Source organism: Meriones unguiculatus, chromosome 2, assembly GCF_030254825.1.
Source record: "Meriones unguiculatus strain TT.TT164.6M chromosome 2, Bangor_MerUng_6.1, whole genome shotgun sequence".
In the NCBI taxonomy this organism is placed as follows: Eukaryota; Metazoa; Chordata; class Mammalia; order Rodentia; family Muridae; genus Meriones; species Meriones unguiculatus.
The window spans coordinates 102,283,299-102,300,202 of NC_083350.1; the positions used below are offsets into that span (position 1 = coordinate 102,283,299).

Here is a 16,904-nt window from a genome sequence, read left to right on the forward strand (position 1 = left end):
ACTCATTAGAATATTTCCCACAGAGATCTATTATTTGTGTAAATATGAAAGTGATCAAGAATGCAGGCAGGTGCGTGTGGAAAATGGAGTGTGTGACAGTTTTGAGCAGTAAAGCGATATCCCCACCTTCGTATTCTTTACCAAGTAGCAGGAGCTATGACTGGAGGCAAAGAGTGTGGCCGGGGCCAAGACTCAGCAGATAAAGCTGAGCAAGCTGTGGACCTGAGTGAGGAATGTTCGGAAAAGCCGGGTGGGTGTGGCAGCCTGTTTGCAATCCCAGCACCTGGGAGGCAGAGATGCAGACTCCCTGGAACAAGCCGGCCATGCAGACTAATCAAATCGGCTAGCCAGAGACAGACCTTGACTGAAGCAAAAGGGGAGAGCAATCACAGAAGGCGCTTGGCTTCAATCTCAGGCGTGCACATGTCTACCTACACACGCGTGAGCATGCACACCCACATGCATGCCATACGCATGCTCAGATTTGAAACAGAACCCTGATGGGGTATGTTAGCAGCATAGATGCGAGAGGCGCCTAACCTAGTGTTTGGGAGTAAGGGGAGGCCTCTGGGGACAGGCTGATCTCTGACGACCTAGGACTTAGCCCCAAGATGGTTGTCCCAGGCAGAGGAATCAGCGGTCGGAAAGAACGAGGATGCTGGCGCAGATGCAGGGGTCTCCGGTAGCCTGCTGAGTTAGGGCCTAGGGGCAGTGGGTGCTGACTGGCCATTGGTGGGTAAGTCACAAGGAATCCTATCAGCCACACAGAGGCCCCTTGGGGCATTGGAGCAGCTCCATGGGACTAAAACCCGAGGGTGATACCTGTTATGTGAGTTGTGGAGGGATCAGGAAACATGGGGCTGTGTTTCAGCATGTGCAAATACCTGAAGGCCATAGAAGGGATCTTGTGTGTGGAGACAAGCAGGTGACCAGTCCGGCTGAAACACGCCAAACAAGAGTGAAAGGATGGCTAAAGTAGGGTGGAGGCCCAGTCTCTACTTTGGGATCTGAAGACCTAGGTGAAATCATTACTTTAGCTTCTATGTCTATGGACAGACAGACACAAGGGCAGCCAGAGCGGAAGTGCGAAGCCAGTTACCAAGCCTTAGGGCATCAGTCCTTCTGACGTGGACCTGAGCTGTGGTGTACCCTCCACCCCTCTCCTGGGATTTGCTCGTCTTGGGTCTGACTTCTGGAGCCTCCGGAGGGCAAGAAGAGTCCCTTTCACATGTCAGATACTCCAAGGCAGCTGATCGGTCAATAGTCTTCCTCCAGTTCCTCACATGCCTGTTCCCTTGGCCTCTCCCCATGGGGCTTATTTTTTGAAGCCCTTTGCCAATCTGTCAGTCACCTCCCTTCAGACGCACTGCATTGTGTGGTGTCCTTTTGAAAATGGGCCGGATTGCAGCTGGCTGTCACCTTGACAACAGGGATGAAGGCCTCGGGAGAAAAGAAAATCTGTCTTTCATGTTTAGAGTAACCATTAGAAAAGTAGTATATACCCGTGGAAGAACATTAAAAATACAAAGTATTAGAAATCTAAATTGCTGGGATATTGCTGTTTTAAATTTTGATCAAGTTTTTATTAACCTTTCCTGGGTTTCTGATTAAGCTTCTGTTAATCTTTTTTTTGGGTATGTTATCCAGTAAATGGATACAGCGAGGGCTGTTGTTCTGATGTTTGACTTTTCCAGATCAATGAAAGTTCCCGTCTCCGTTGTTTTTCTGATATAATATGCTGGTTTGGCTTGTAGCTTTCATAAAGAATGTACGCCTGCGCACGTTTACCGTCACACCAGTCTTTCGTTGTTGTTGTCGTCGTCTCTAAAGCGTAGATTCCCAGGGTGGAATTCCTGGGTACAGACGTTTTTTTTTTTCTGGGCTTTGGACTTACACTGATGAGTGTCCTCCCCTCTCTCCCTAACACGGATCAGTGGCCTTGGCCGCTTCAATCTTCCCTTTCCCAGCCCACAGGACACGACGCCGGGACAAGACCCCGATACCAGGTGTAGAAGGAGGCCACCCATTGAATCAGCTCGTGGTTTTGAGTGCCAGCCTGGGTGCCACGCGCTGGCCCAGCTGTTTCCTGTATTCCTGTCTAGCGGGTCACACACCAGCCCTGCATCTCAGTGCCGGGGCAGAAAACGATGCAGGCATGTGGTGGAGTGGCTTGCCTGGGACCACACAGTCGCAGTGAAGATCAGTTTGGTATAAGCCACAGGAGGGCTGACTGAAGGGTCAAGCTCTTTTCCTTCAGGTAGAATGTACCTGCTGGACTTTGCGCACATCCCTGGGGGGGGGGGTCACCCGATCAACTGTGCCACCTCCACAGGCACCGTCAGCTCGAGGAAGGGACTGTTGTCAGTCTGCCAAGCGAAGCGGCAGGCCTCTGGCGATTCGTGCCCCACCTCCTCCTCAGGAGTGACGCTGCTCAGACCTAATGCCTGTCGCCCTCCTTGCCTGGGTTTGAGCCTCACTAACGAAGGGGTAGTGTGCGTGTTCGCTTACTAGTTTTTCCTTTCCCGAGACATTTGGAGTCCGAGACGTACGGTGTGTCCTAGTGATGGGTACATTGTCCCCACTGTAGACCTGTTGCAGGACTAGACCTCAGCCGTCATCTGCTGTCGAGAGGCATTTCTGTCATTTCTGCTTCGGGTTTATATGAATAGTGGGGCTGGGAACAGTTCTGCATGACAAAAATAGACACACACACGCTTCAGGGTCAGGGAGAGTGTTACGTAACTGTTTCCCCACGTCTGGGGCACTTCCTTAGAAACAAAAGCTGTTCAGTGTGTGAGACGGCACGCGAGCACGCACGCACGTCTACATACCTGTGTGAGTGCGCTCTCCTGGAGGGACGGGCTGTTGACACTCTACGGAGGGAATGCGTGGCTGCGGCCTCTTGGAGGCATGCTTGCTCCAGCAAATGGGACGGTGACTGCTGCTGGCAGCGGAACTCGGGAGTGGCTGCGGGAGGAAGCCTGTTTCTGTGATTTAATTATGAATCTCAGGGAAGCATGTTATGATCCTCTCCAACCTGCTGCGCTGGGTGGCAGGGTGCCACGGGCAAGTCTATCAGGTGTTTCCAATGTGCCAAGAAGAAAAGGTTGAGGGACTCTGTGACACCCTCTGTAGATCTCACACAGAGCATCCTCACCGGAGGTCGGGGTCCTGAATCTGATCAGTCCCCTAAGCCATTAACAGCGACGGGGCTTAAGACAAAGCTGGGGTGAGGGAGTCACGTGTCCTGCCTGGACCGGCGTCGCTCATACCTGGTCTGGTGTCATTGTCAATAGCATCCCCTTTACCCGTAGAGATGTTCCGGTTCATTAATGATTCTTACGATCATCATCGACACAGAGATTAGGGCTCTGTTCTAATGTGAATCGTGACCTTGGATGAGTCAGTCCCCCCTTTGAGCCTGAGACTGCAGCATGGGATTGTAAAGAGGAAATGAGGCGGTGGGTGGTAGACCCTCAGCCCTGTCGCACGAAAAGGACCCAACCGGTTATGTCTCATCATTGTTGCTTGTAGCTAGATTTTCCATAAGGTGTGATTGCCAGGAACTGCAGCGGTTGGAGCTGTGCTGTCTCCCCATCCTCCTGATGGAAGTTTGCTTTCCTTTGTTCCAGGGTAAGCTAGTAGCATTGGGATGCGCCTCCACCATCAGCCTGCACTCCAGTAGGGGGTGGTTAGGAAATCCCGAGATAATCCTCTCTTATGTGGTCCTGTGTGATAATCAGTAGTATTCCCTTTTACTCTCGTGGTTGTCTCAGTTTGGCCGTAAATAAGATCTGTGTCTACCCTTCCTCAGGTAAGGGAACAAGGCAAAGATCCAGAGAACAAGCCAAAGACAAACCGAGTAGCTTTCTAAATGGAAGACCGCTAGGCAGCCAGCGGTGAAGATGCTTAAAAACTTCGGTGTGTAAATATGGATACAAATCTAGGAAAACGTTAAGTGGAAAGGCAAGTTGCAGGAGAGCATCTATTGTATACTTCACTTATAAAGAGCTGAAATTTTTATTATTTTCAAGTTGGTGTGTGTCCACCCCCGAAGAGGGCAGAAGAGGGGGTCAGACACTCTGGAACTGGAGGTACAGGCAGCTGTGAGCTGGTGTTGGGAACTGACCTGCGGTCCTCTGGAGGGCAGGAAGTACCCTTAACTGCTGAACCTTCTATCTATCTCCATAAATACCTTTTTATTTTTAATGTTTTGTATGTGTATGTGTGGGTTTATATGTAAGTGTATGTGGACACCCATCGTGGCTATGGGCTATGGGTGTATGATCCCCAGGAACTGGAATTACAGGCAATCATGTAATTACAGAATTACAGGTCCTCTGCAAAAGCAATACCATCTCTCCACATTTACATAGACTTGAGTAAAGCCAACCTAAATGATACACACACAAATGGGATAAAGGTGTAAAGAAATAGAAAGAAGTGGCTAATTTAGAATTCCTGGGAGAGGCTGGAGGCATGGAAAAAAGCCTGTCCCCAGAGATGGATTCTATTCTCTCTCTCAAACTCTGGGATGGGGGGGTGGGGGTGGGGGAAGCTGTTTCTTTTTTTTTTTTTTTTTTTCTTTTACAGAAGAGATGAGTATATGCTTTGGACATCTTTTGGATTCTTTGGGATATTTGACATGGAAGACATACAGAAAAGAAGATAAAATGAGATATTATGTTGCATCAAACTTTATACTTCTTATGCATGTGTGCTTTGGGGTGACTCATTGTTGACCAAGTTGAAGGCCTCCAGCCTTGGAGGGAGGTGCCAGGGAAGTGACCATCTGTTGGCAGCTCTAACTCTTCAACATGCCGGTTGTCACAGTGGTTGTCTAGTTCTGTAGCTGCTGTTAGAATGGACACTGCTCTGGCAAGCATGCCAGCGTCCACTGAGCAAACATTTTTGTAAGACCTGAGCATACAGTCTGTCTTATGCCTCAGATGCTGGGAGGGATGTTCCAGCGTCACTGCATTTCACAGCTAAGGAAATCAGAGAGCTGCTGTTAAGACAACCAGGTTAACAGATCCTCACATCCCAGGCTGGGTCCCAGTGCCTTCTTCGGGGACCAGATCCCTCAAATGCTGCCTTAGCCCTCCCTTGCCCTGGTAGAGGCAAAGGCTTGGCCCTGCCAGTCTTACAGAAGGCAACTTCCCTGTTGTCAGGCTCCACGTTTTTCAGTTGCTCCTGTGGTATAGTTACCATGACACTTGCTCCCCACTAGCAACCCTGCGAGGACCCTTCAGGCTCTGCACACAGTTGCTCAGGGACTGTCTGTTTTCTGCAAGGCAGTCTTGTGCCTCACCCTCAGCATATCCTTGACCAGACTGGTGGGTGTGTGGGAGCAGAGCTGAACAGTCCCTGGTGATGTATGGATGCGGCTTGGCCTTAGTGCACGAATCAGAAGGAAAAAGTACATGCACACGTTTAGAGCAGAAGAGAGAAGGGGGAGCATCGTAGATGGTGTCGATGTGTCCCAGCAGGAAGGCCTGTCCCAGCAAGAGGCACAGCTTTGCTGATTGTGACCTCCCTGACGTCTGGTCTCCTTATTGTCTCTGGAGATGGGCCTTCCAAGGTACACGGTCATTTTACTGACTGACACATTCCATCCTCCATAAAGAAGCCTGGAAGCCATCTCTTAAACTCCTGAAGAATAAGCCTTGCTCTAGCCCTGGGGGCAGACATCTGAGTGCCTTCATGATCCTAGAACGAATGGGGAGTGGACTGAGGGCTGCTGGGAGATTTTTCATCCGTGTGTGAGAGGAAAGGAGAGGGAGAGACACTCTGTCTATGCTGCTTCCTGCTTTGAATGCAGTGAGGTTCAAATGCACTGCTTGGGGCTGTGGCCGCCGCCATTCCATAAGGGTGAGGCACAGGACAAATAGAAGTGGTGATGCTGGCCTGTGTCCTACCGTCACTGACACCCTGCCCCAGCAACTCTGGAACAGTCCATTTGAGATTTCACGTTCTGCAAAGGAAAGAGACTCCTATGTACAGGCTCCTCTGTGTGCCGTATACCGTTAGCCGCACGTTTTGTTATTAGCAACAATAACAGGACACGACTAGCAGAATCTAACGCCCTCGTGTGGCCCCTACAGGTAGCTACACTTAGATGCAGACATCCCCAGACACATACACACGGAAAAGGAAAAAAAAGAAAAAACTTTAAAACCCCACAACTAAGTAGATGTGGTGTGGCCATTGTCTGTGGTTCAGCATTAACCCCTGGGATTTCCTGTGGCAGCTCAGATGTGTGGGTGACGAGAGAGGAGGCTGAGGCCTGGCTCATCCTGTCTCCTCCTTCAGGACACTGTTCCTCTTCAGAAGGCCACACAAGGAATGGTGGGGGCCTGAGATAGGGAGTCGGGGTGGAAAGAAGTCGGCAGAGTTGCCTTATGGTTTGAATTTATTCTGTTTACGACTCACTTTATAGCAGTGGGCTTGGTTATTCTGGGTTCTGTATATTGAATGGATTCAACATTCATGGCTTAAAAACACTATTAGTACTTACACCTTTGAAGCCTTTGATGGCCATCCCTTTGAACTGGAGTTCAGGAAGTAGCGCTCTTAGATACACAAACATTTCCATAGAGAATTATTGTAATGAGGCCAATGTAATCTCTATTCTCAGCTCCCAATTACCTCTCAGTCCAGTCACCACCATTAAGCTATGCCTGTGCTGGAAGTTGGAGAAATTCATACATTACCATCAAAGCACGTGAGGCCAGTGCTTTGCATAATCACATCTGGGACAGCTCCTCAGGCTTGGCATCTGCCCCCTCAGCCTCCGGGGGCCTTGCTTTGGAATCTGCTCAGGCAGAGTCCCAGTTACTGGTTTTAATGGTTTCCAAGCCCTGGTGAGGGTTGGCTACTCACTCCCTGTTTTCTTCATGGCAGTTTTTGTGATAAGCAAGCACCCTGAGGGTGCTTCTACGTGTTCCAGAATAACAAGGGGAAGGACATGGTTCCTGGTTGGTGCCTCTGACCAGCAGCCATTCTGCCTGTCCTCTTGTGTGGGTGACTGATGCAGCTGCTCTCCTTCAGTCTGAGTGCTCTGGAGCAGAGCAGAGAGGTGGAGGGGAGGTGCCTTTGGTGCCCGCTGAGATTCTGGTCAGGCATGTGAAGAGCTGGAGTGAGAGCATGGTATAGAGCAGTGGACACATAAGAGTCCTGTGATGAGTGTGTGGACCGCTGCGGAGGAGCAGAGCCACCAGAGACAAAGCTATGAATGTTGAGCTATAGCTGTAGGGCAGCCATGCCCGGCAGAGCTGATGTGGGGTCACAGGACTGGCAGGCCCAGAGTCTTGGCTGGGCCGTCTAGGAATCCACGGTAGGGACATGGGTCTGGAGAGGCGAGCAGCTGGCAGGGGCATACTCTACCGAAAGGGGAGGGGGCACGGTTGAACATGAAGCCTGCTGAAGAAGAGCCACTCGGTACAAATCCTTCTGCGCAGCCCGAGATGGCATCAAGCAGGAAGACTGTGCCAGGAACAGCGCAGGAGCCTGATGACTATTCACCGGGAGAAATTGTGTGAGCGCACCGCCATGTGCAGAAGTCCTCCCCATGTGCTAAAGGAAGGAGTAATTTCCCCTAAGAACCTTCGGGTGTTTTTCAGGGTTTGGAGTTCTTTGTATGCTACCTAGTTTTCAAAACATGAAACCATGGTATGAAAGGAAACCGTGTCCTTCTCAGGAGAAGAAGACAATTTAAACGTCCTTTCAATACAACTGGAGAGGGTACTGAACCCTTGGTACTTTCTCCTCCATTCTCTCCCTTGTTATATCCTCATTGCAGGAGAACCATCTTTACAGGGGCAGCTGCTTTTCTGAGGCATGCGTCCTATGGCTGCAGGTTTCTGCAGTAGAGAATCATGAGAGTGTCCTGTTATTCCTGATGAAAACACTAAGCGGCTCTTTTCAGCCACAGGCTCTGCATCTTGCCTCGAGGCAAGGTGTCTCCCTGAGGCAGCATGGCAGTTTGGGGGCTGCACAGCTCAGTCAGACCGTGTTTTTTCCACAGTGACCGTGATTTTTCTCTGCGGCCTTGAAAGACACACGGGCCGCAGAGCTTTGAGCAGGGCCTGGTTCTGATGAGCTTGCTTTGGGGGAGCTGGAGCAGGTGTAGTTTAGCACACTGGCAAGCCTGGGAGTGTGGGAACTAACCTCCCCGCTCCTCCCCCAAAAGAATTCCAAGTGGCTTTTAGAATGTAAAACGCCAGGGCTGTCGGACAGGTTTATACAATGGCACTGTGCTCTAAGAATTAAATATCTGGACCAAGGAAAGGAGAAAAATAAAAAAGATACAAACTACTACCCAGAGTGCCAATTAAGGCTTCAGAATGACTTTATCTGAAACCTTCTGGAAGCCATAATGAAAAGGGAAAGGTGAGAAGCACGTGAGTTGCTCAGAGAAAGGAACACATCTGAAAGATGGCTCTCTTCATTCCTTGTTGTTCTGGAGCTGGTTGTTCAGCCTGAGTCCTTTGTTCTGCTGATTTGTTCTATTATTTCCTTACCTATTATAGTCACCCATTCCCTCCTAGCCCCACACTGTCAGTGAGCTCCTTGTTCATACCATTAGGAAGAATGGAGAAGGGGAAGGAAGTCATCTCAGTCCTGGGTAAGGCCATTCATGGCATGTCACTGTGACTAAGTTCTTGCTTTTTGACGTTTAAAACAAAATCTATATTCCCTGAGACCACAGAAGGGAGACTTATTCCGGGTTTTAAGTTCCCAGGGCTGTGTAAATCCTATGTAGCCATCAATGCCCTTGGAACTGGAGCCTGAGTCAGGAGATCAATGTTAGAACATGACTTGCCTTTACAAAGCTTGTCACCCCCATACCTGGAGCAGCTTCAGAATCCTCCAGGGAGCCTTGCAAAATCCCATACTGCCAGGCTGGCCTGTCCCTGTCTGCTAGGTGCCGCCCCACACTGGCAGGCCCTGAACCACACTGGCTGCATTAGAGCCTCAGATGGTGGCAATCACTCATGTGGTGTGTAGTGGCTGATGCATGGAGATCCAGCCCCTGCGGGCATCCTGGTAACCAGTGAGGCCCTAGACCTGCTTGTCCATCCACCTGCAGCGAGAGCCCATAGCCCTGGTCAGTGCTGACACTCACGATCAGCTGTCCTTGTGTAGTCAGCCCTCAGCTTACGGTTAGTCTCCCAAATAGGACGGGTTATAGACTGTGCAGTCCAGGCCTGGTGGACAGCCAAATGTCACCTCAGGAGAGAGGTAGCTGACCTCTAAGAAGCAGAGAGAGAAGCAGCAGAGAGAGAGGGGAGTCACTTAGCCTGTGCAGTCAGAGAGAAATCCTCCCTCCAGGCCTGCTTGGCTTTGGCCTGTCCTGCCTGCCAGTTGCCACTTGTAACAGCAAGAGCGCAATGATGGTGGTGCAAGCAACTTTTGTGGTTGTGTGAAAAGCTGTAGCAGTTTTCATTGGTGTGAATGAAACAGGCTAAGCGACACAGACACGCAGCCTGGCAAGTGGCAGATCAGGTGTGACAGCCTCAGAATTCAGCCTGAACAGAATAAAACATTACTTCTGAATACCTCCTTTCTCATGAAGTACCGTGTCATTCTTAAAAGCCTCAGTTCTCACGTGTATTTGATCAACTTCTGCTTGGTGCTGGCTTGATGGAAGAACAGCCACCTATGTGTCCTTCCTGGCAGCAGAGGTTGCACAGTGCAAGGTGTCTGCAGAGGGCAAATGACCCTTGGGGGACCTAGCGGTCCCTTGGGATCTGAGCAACCCATTATGGAGTGGCTGATTGGTTAGACTTGTGACATGATGGGATCTATGGATGTCAGGGTCCATGACTGAAGGAGGACTGGTGAGCTGCAAGCCTCCTGGTCCCGGGAGGGCTTCCAGAACCAGCCCTGGACTGCTCGGCCCTCTGTGGGCTGCTTGTTGACTTTCATAGATGAAAGAAATGCATTTTATTATGTTTAATTTATTATTCTGGTTCTCTGTTACGGCCAAATCTAATCCTTGTATGTTTGCATCAGAGAGACTACATCAACAATTTATATACCTAAAACATTATCATTTTATTGAACATGAATATTTCATAGTTAGGCTGAAGGCTGACCAAAGTCGAAGCTTTCCTGGGTGCTTGTCTTACTGTGTCTCTCGGTTTTCGTAACAGCTGCTGAAGAGTCTATCAAGCTCTTTTCATACATTTATCCCATTTGATCCCTTCTGAGGAGTTGGAGCTGCTATCCCCATCTCACAGATGGAAAAACTGAGTCTGAAAAGTTAGGGCCCTGGCTGTTTCTTCCAAGCTTGTGCAGTCAGGCTGTCCCCTGTATTTGCTGTTCTTCTCAGGAGCACCAGCCCACAACCCTGCTGCTTTAACAGTACCTTGTGCATCTTCTGTGATAGAACCGTCATATCTTTTCCACAGCCCTCCCTCCCTGTGGGAGACCAGGGTCCTTGGAAGAGAAGGTCTTATTCTTGTATTTTACCTCTAGAGATAGAGGTAGCACATGTTTAGAGTGTTGTATCCCAGAGTCTGGATGGGGCCTGGCTCATAGTAGGTGCTTAGTAGCTCTTTTGAGCTACTGACTGAACCATAAACTACCCTGTTATTGAAGCAAAGTTATTAAAGTATAATAACAAACACATCCAAGACGTGGGTGTAGGCTTCTTGAGAGTGGTGCTTAGGTGTATTCAAAACAGGTGGCTCTCTCTCTCCCTCTCTCTCTCACTCTGTGTGTGTGTGTGTGTGTGTCTCCCTCTCCCACTCTCTCTCTGTCTCTGTGTGTGTTCTTTCACAATTTTATGCATCATGTGTCTAACATATTTTGATCCCACCCCCTTCTTCAGTTAGCGGTCTCCCATTCCTGTTGAACCCTTTCTTCTTCCCAGTAGGCCCTGCCCCCCTTCTACTCTCATGTCCTTCCATGCATGTGTGACCCACTGTGTTTAATTAGGGTCGTTTGCATGACCAGAGTGTAGGGTGACTTACTTGAGTAAAAACAACTTTCCAGTGAAACACCACTGAGGATTCTGACTCCTCCTCCCCAGCAGCCATTAACTGCCAATAGCTGTGTTGATTGTCCCTACTTTGCACGGGTCTTCTGCAGGGAGCCACTGCTGCCGTCAGTTCACAGATGCACAGGCCGTGTTCTGTCTAGAAGACGGTGTTTCACAGTTCCCCCCATCCTCCCGATCTTGCATTCTTTCTCTCCCTCTTCCATGATGATCCTTGATCCTTGAAGAAGGTGATGGGGATGTCCCTTTCAGGGACAAGAACATTCTTCTCACCACTTTGATGTTTTGTGAATTTCTGCCTTCGCCACTGCCCACTTCTACTTTCTTGAGGTTCCTTCTGGCCTCGTTCATTCTAGCCAACCCCACTGCTAGCATTCATTCCTGCTTTGGCACCTCATGTGCCAGATCTGTACATAATTCCCAGAGCCTTGGTTTGGTAGATAACTTTTTCTCGGGACATACATGGTATTTCTTCTTGGTGCTCAGCAGGGTGGCTTAGCTGCTAATGATTTCACAGCGTGAATAGACTTGCAAACTGTTTAGCCACAGCATCCTTTGCATGCAGCCCCGGGGAGAAAAATGAGATAGCTGTAAATGAACACATACATGAATTCATTGAGAAAAGCAATGGCCTAAACCCAAAGTGCGTAATCACTTCCTCTGTGTTTAACAGGGTTATGAGTTTTCAGAGTTGAGAGACGGGCTGCTATGTTGAGGAGTGAAGGGCGTGGGCCTGGAGCTTCTTCGGATAAGGTTAGAATAACTGCATTGCTCTTGCAGAGTCCCATTCAAAAGGGGCACAGCCGGGTTGGGTTGGTTCCTCCTGGGATTGACATGTTCACTTCCCGAAATTTCTCCAGGGTGCAGGGTCCCTAAGACAGGCCCCGTCAAGTCCCCGGCACCCAGCAGGGCACCTTGCAAAGGCAGGCCCTCTACACTGGTATTGTTCCGGAAGGAATCTGTGCACGCACATGGCCGCTTCTTTGCCACAGCTGCTTATTTTCCGATTGTTCAAACATTTTACTTTTTTTTAGTACTCGGCTCATTGTATTTATTTGCGTAGAAGTTGATGGAAAGCGGCAAACTGATAAACCAGAGCCCAAGGACAGGCTCTAACAGGCCTTTGTCTTTTTATTTTTGCTTAGATTTTTATCATTTTTAACTGTTTTGAGGGTATGGTTCTGGGACCATGCCCTTACAATCCATCTACTTTCACCTGAAACTGAAACTCTAAACCTGCTGCACAGTAACTCCCGTTCCTCTCCCCTGGCTCCCAGTAACCTACTGCTGCTCTCTGCCTGAGTCTGAATGGGTTAGGTACCTGACTGTAACTGGGCTGCTTTTTGTCTTGTTTCACTTAGCGCAATGTCTTCAGGATTCATCTATGTTGAAGTTATACATGCCTTTAGTTATACATCCTTCCCCCCCCTTTTGGTTTTTCAAGACAGGGCTTTTCTCTGTAGTCTTGGCTGTCCTGGACAGGCTGGCCTTGAACTCAGAGAGATGCGCCTGCCTCTGCCTCCCCTAGTGTTGGGATCACAGGCATGTGCCACCACATCCAGCATTATCCATCCTTTATAAGGCTAATTATGCTGTGTATATACTCACCACCTTCTGTCTTGGACACTTGAGTTGAGGCTTTGGTAGCAAATGCAACATCTTCTGAGTTTTTCCTCCCTGTGGGAAAGGGCCAAACAGTGTTCTTAAGATAATTAACATCCTCAGATTTTAAAATTTGTGTCTTAGGGCAAGAAAGTGAAATATCAACTCTTAAACAGGAGCAAATATTGGGAAAAAATATATGACCTATATTCAAAAGCTCATCTAGTTTAAAAAGGGCAAAGGGTCTTAGACTAAGACATACAGAGAACCAATAGAAAAATTTTCACCATTCATAGTCTTCTTGAGTATGCAAATCGGATCCACACTTCACAGGCAAGAGGATGGGTAGTTGAGTTGTCCGAGTAACAAGTGGTGAGGAGAGTGATGAGGAAAGAGGCCTTCACACAGCACAGAGTGGAGGAGAGGTGGAGTGTGACTTTAGAAAACAGCTTAGCTCTCCCCTCAAAATACTAACCATGAGGTTCCCAGAGGATCTAGCAGTTCTACCCTTATTCTGTGTCGGAAAGCAAAAGAAGACAAAAAACAGTGCACTAGTGTCCATAGCAACAATACTAATGGCCAGAAAAAGTGGGAGCAACTGAAATTTCCTTTGACTAGTTACAAAAGCCACAAAATATGTTCTTTTGTATAATGAAAATATATCTAGTAATAAAACAAAATGGCTTATTTACTGATACCTCTTATGTGTTATAACATGATCCCAATGTCATGCTCAGTGAAAGCCAATATTGCATGATTCTGTTTCTACAGAATGCCCAGAATGGGTCCTTCCAGGGACAGAAGGTGGACCAGTGACACGGGAGGCAGGTCATATGACAAAGCTAGGAGTGGCCACTAATGTGTGGATTTGTTTGGGATGATGAAAATGTTCTAAAATTAGACTACATGAAAAAACCCATGAGTTACATATTTAAGTAAATGAGCTTGATGGCATGTAAATTATAGCCCAGTAAAGCTGTTTGAAGAAACACCTGGAAGCATCTCCCAGCATTCCACAGGGTGAGGAAGTCATGGAGGCAGACCTTTTATCCAGTGTCAAGTAGAATTTTGAAAAGAGGTTATGGAATTTGACATAGAAACTACAGGAGGAAAAGAAAAATTAGAATGTGTTGCTTCCCTTGTGTAAGAATTGAAACTTGGAAATATCTACCAATTTTCTGAAAGTTTAGCATGTTTTTTTTTTCAGGAGTGACAAACTGGTGGGACTGAGAGAGTTAATAGAATTGAACCCAACCATAGAGAACTTCAACAGCCTTAAGGATGCTATTGGTTTGTTTCCTCCTTGGGCTCTTTTTCCCTGTGTGTGGCTGAGCACCAGACACTACCTAGAGTACCTATCCAGAATCACCATCTCTTTCTTGTAGGACTTCCTTCTTCCTTAATTGGTGGTAGGTCTCTGCTGCTCACCTGACCTTGGAAAACCAATAGTCCATCTTCTCAATGCCCAGTAAGTCCATCCTAGGCTTAGTAGGTATGTGCTTACGGCTAACTGAGGTCTGTGATGTAGCTTGATGTTAGAGAAATTGCCTTTTATGTGTAAGAGAGACCCTGGGAGTCAGCCTCCAGCAAACACACAAACACACACACACACACACATACACACACACCACATGAACACATTTGCTTGAGAGAGATTTGCTTATCAATTTCTCAAAAAAGTTTTGCCTATCAACTTAATTTAAACCTGTAGTCACTTGCTGGTCTGTTGAACATGGTCATACCTGGACTGGATTCTTCCTCTGTGGCTCTATCCATCGCTTTTATGGCTCCTACCACATCTTGAGGCTGGTTACTTGTCCTCCTGTCCTTACTAGACTGTAGACTCCTGCAGGACCAAAGCCAGCTTTCTATCCCACAATAACTAGGCCAAGTATGTGCACAAGCTATTCCCTGGGTTCTGGGTAGATGGCATGCCACACAGGAGCCAGAAAGAAGTGGCTTCTATAAGGTGATAGTTTTCCCCCACTAATGTCTGCTAAAGGAACATTCCACAGCCAGCATCCTGCTGTCCTGCTGGGGAATACACATGGCCTCCTGTTTGATTGAGCATGACCTGGACTTACAAGCATGCAAACACAGCATTAAATCACATGGATAAAGTTCAAGTATGAATGTAATGTTTGGCTTTTCTTCCTTCAGAGTCTGTGAATAATATTTGTGGTTCCAAAACCTTTTGAAAGTGCCCCTGGAATGTGAGCCCTAGGTGTCTTGGTTTTTGTTGGCAGGGCTTACCAAGGCCATCAGTCATGTTGTGGGGCCGCCAAAAAGACAGACCCTTTCCACTGCCACGCACAGACTTGGATCAGTTGATTTTAAAACGTATTTTAATAGGAATTGTGCCTATTTAAGAAGCTCCGAGTGACATTTCAATAGGTCTATACAGTGTGTGGCGGTGGGATGGGGCAATTTGCTTAGCCGTCACACAAGACCTCTATAGCTTCTTCCTGTTGGAAGCATTCAAAATCTCCTTTACTAGCTTTGATGACATAGACAATTAATTACTGACAACCATAGTTATTTTTCTGCTTTGTAAAACACTATAAATTATTGATCCTGCCCAGCTATTCTCCTGAACCCATTAACTATCCCCTCTCTATGCCCCTCTACCCCACACTCTTCCTAGGTTTCTTTAATCACTATTCTTTTCTTTAAAAAACAGAAAAGAAACATTTTTTTCCACTTCTAGATTTAAATGAGGACACACTTGTTTGTCTTTCTGTGCCCAACTTATTCCTCTAACACACTAGCCTCCAGTTGTGTGTTCCTGAGGTTGACTGACGAGGTTTTTATTCCTAATGGCTGGGTAGTATTCCACTCTGTGCATATCCCACAGGTTTTCTTTGTCCACTTCTCTGCTGATGGACCCCTGGGGTTGATTTCAGGCCTTGGTGGTCGTGGCTAGCACTGCAGGAAACATGGCGTCGCACCCAGACTTTCCAAACAACAGCCTCACTTGTTCCCCTCTCATCTTGCACTGTAATCTGCTGTCCCTCCACCATGAAGAACGTTAAACGTGTCTTCAATTTCATGACCGAAGTGTAATCACCGTTTCAGCAAGCCAAGTTCCAGAACGGTGTTCGAGGCTGCGTTGTGAATGTTGTTTTCTCAACACTGTGGTCAACATCCTGGGGGCAAGAAGCCCAAGGCTTTGCCTTGTGACCTTCAGCTGCTCAGGCACAGCTCTGGGGGTCCTTGACCTCTGCTCCCGTGTTTCCCGCCTCTTCACGGAGAAGGACCTGGAAGGCAGGAAGGAGACAGGCTTTGAGGACTAGGCCAGCTCTGACTCAGGATGAGCCTTAGCTGGAAACTTCCTGTCCTAAGGGACATTTGGCTACATGGGAGAAGGGACTGTTGTCATCAGAATTATGGGCGTTTCATTATTTCTGAAATTTTTTTTCCAGAATGACAAAACTCAGACTATCTCACTTATAAAAATATCAGGGAGTCTAACAAAGAGAAGCACCTAAATGGCCATTGGGTGCTTGGGACCTTAGGTGACGCTCTTATTAAGTAGTGATTGTGCCTGCCTGACTCTTGGAATTACTCTTGAGGCTCAAATGTGGACATAGCGCAAGTCCATAAATCTGTGTTTCCTCCCCTGCACACAGATGACACTGGCTCAGCACAGGGCTGAGCATCAAGTAGGTTCACACATGCAAAGCTCTTGGTAAAGATTGGGGCAAAGTCCAACATCATGTACCTGACTCCGACCTTCACATGCATGCATGTGTGTGTGTGTGTGTGTGTGTGTGTGTGTATGCGCGCACACACCCACCAAGCCACTGCCCCCTTACAGCTGACTGCACACACTGTGGTTCATTCCCCTGTCATGTCTGTGACCTCTCTGGCCCCTCTGGTGTTGCAGTCTCCTCCACTGCCCCCATTTGAGACTGTCCTCCATCTTCTCTGTCCAGGATCATCTGTCTTATTTCTGTCTCCCCCAACTTCAGCCTTGACTTGGTGGCAAGTGTCTTCTTCTAGAGCTTCCTACCTGGTCACTGCCCTCCTGGAACTCATGCTTATCCCCATGCAGCTCCTGGTCCCCCAGGTTTAGCATGGGTCACATGACTGGTATGTTCAATGGTGACTGACATTCACTCCTAGCTGTAGAGTGTGCAAGCCAGTAAACCCATGCCTTCTCTTCCCTACACGTGGATAAGCTCCCGGCAGGAAAGCTGATACAGGCGTTTACAACAGGAAAGAGCCGAGGAGAGTTTCAGTCTGCTGCTTATAGCAGGTCCTCTCTGTATTTCATATCTTCTCTTTAGCATAATAT

General features: G+C 48.1%; 1 protein-coding gene across 1 annotated transcript in view; it reads left to right on the plus strand.

Moving 5' to 3' along the window:
- The window catches only part of Tmcc3 (transmembrane and coiled-coil domain family 3), a 252,993-nt gene that overhangs the window by 53,116 nt on the left and 182,973 nt on the right, over positions 1 to 16,904 (plus strand). The gene's annotated exons all lie outside the window — the stretch shown is intronic.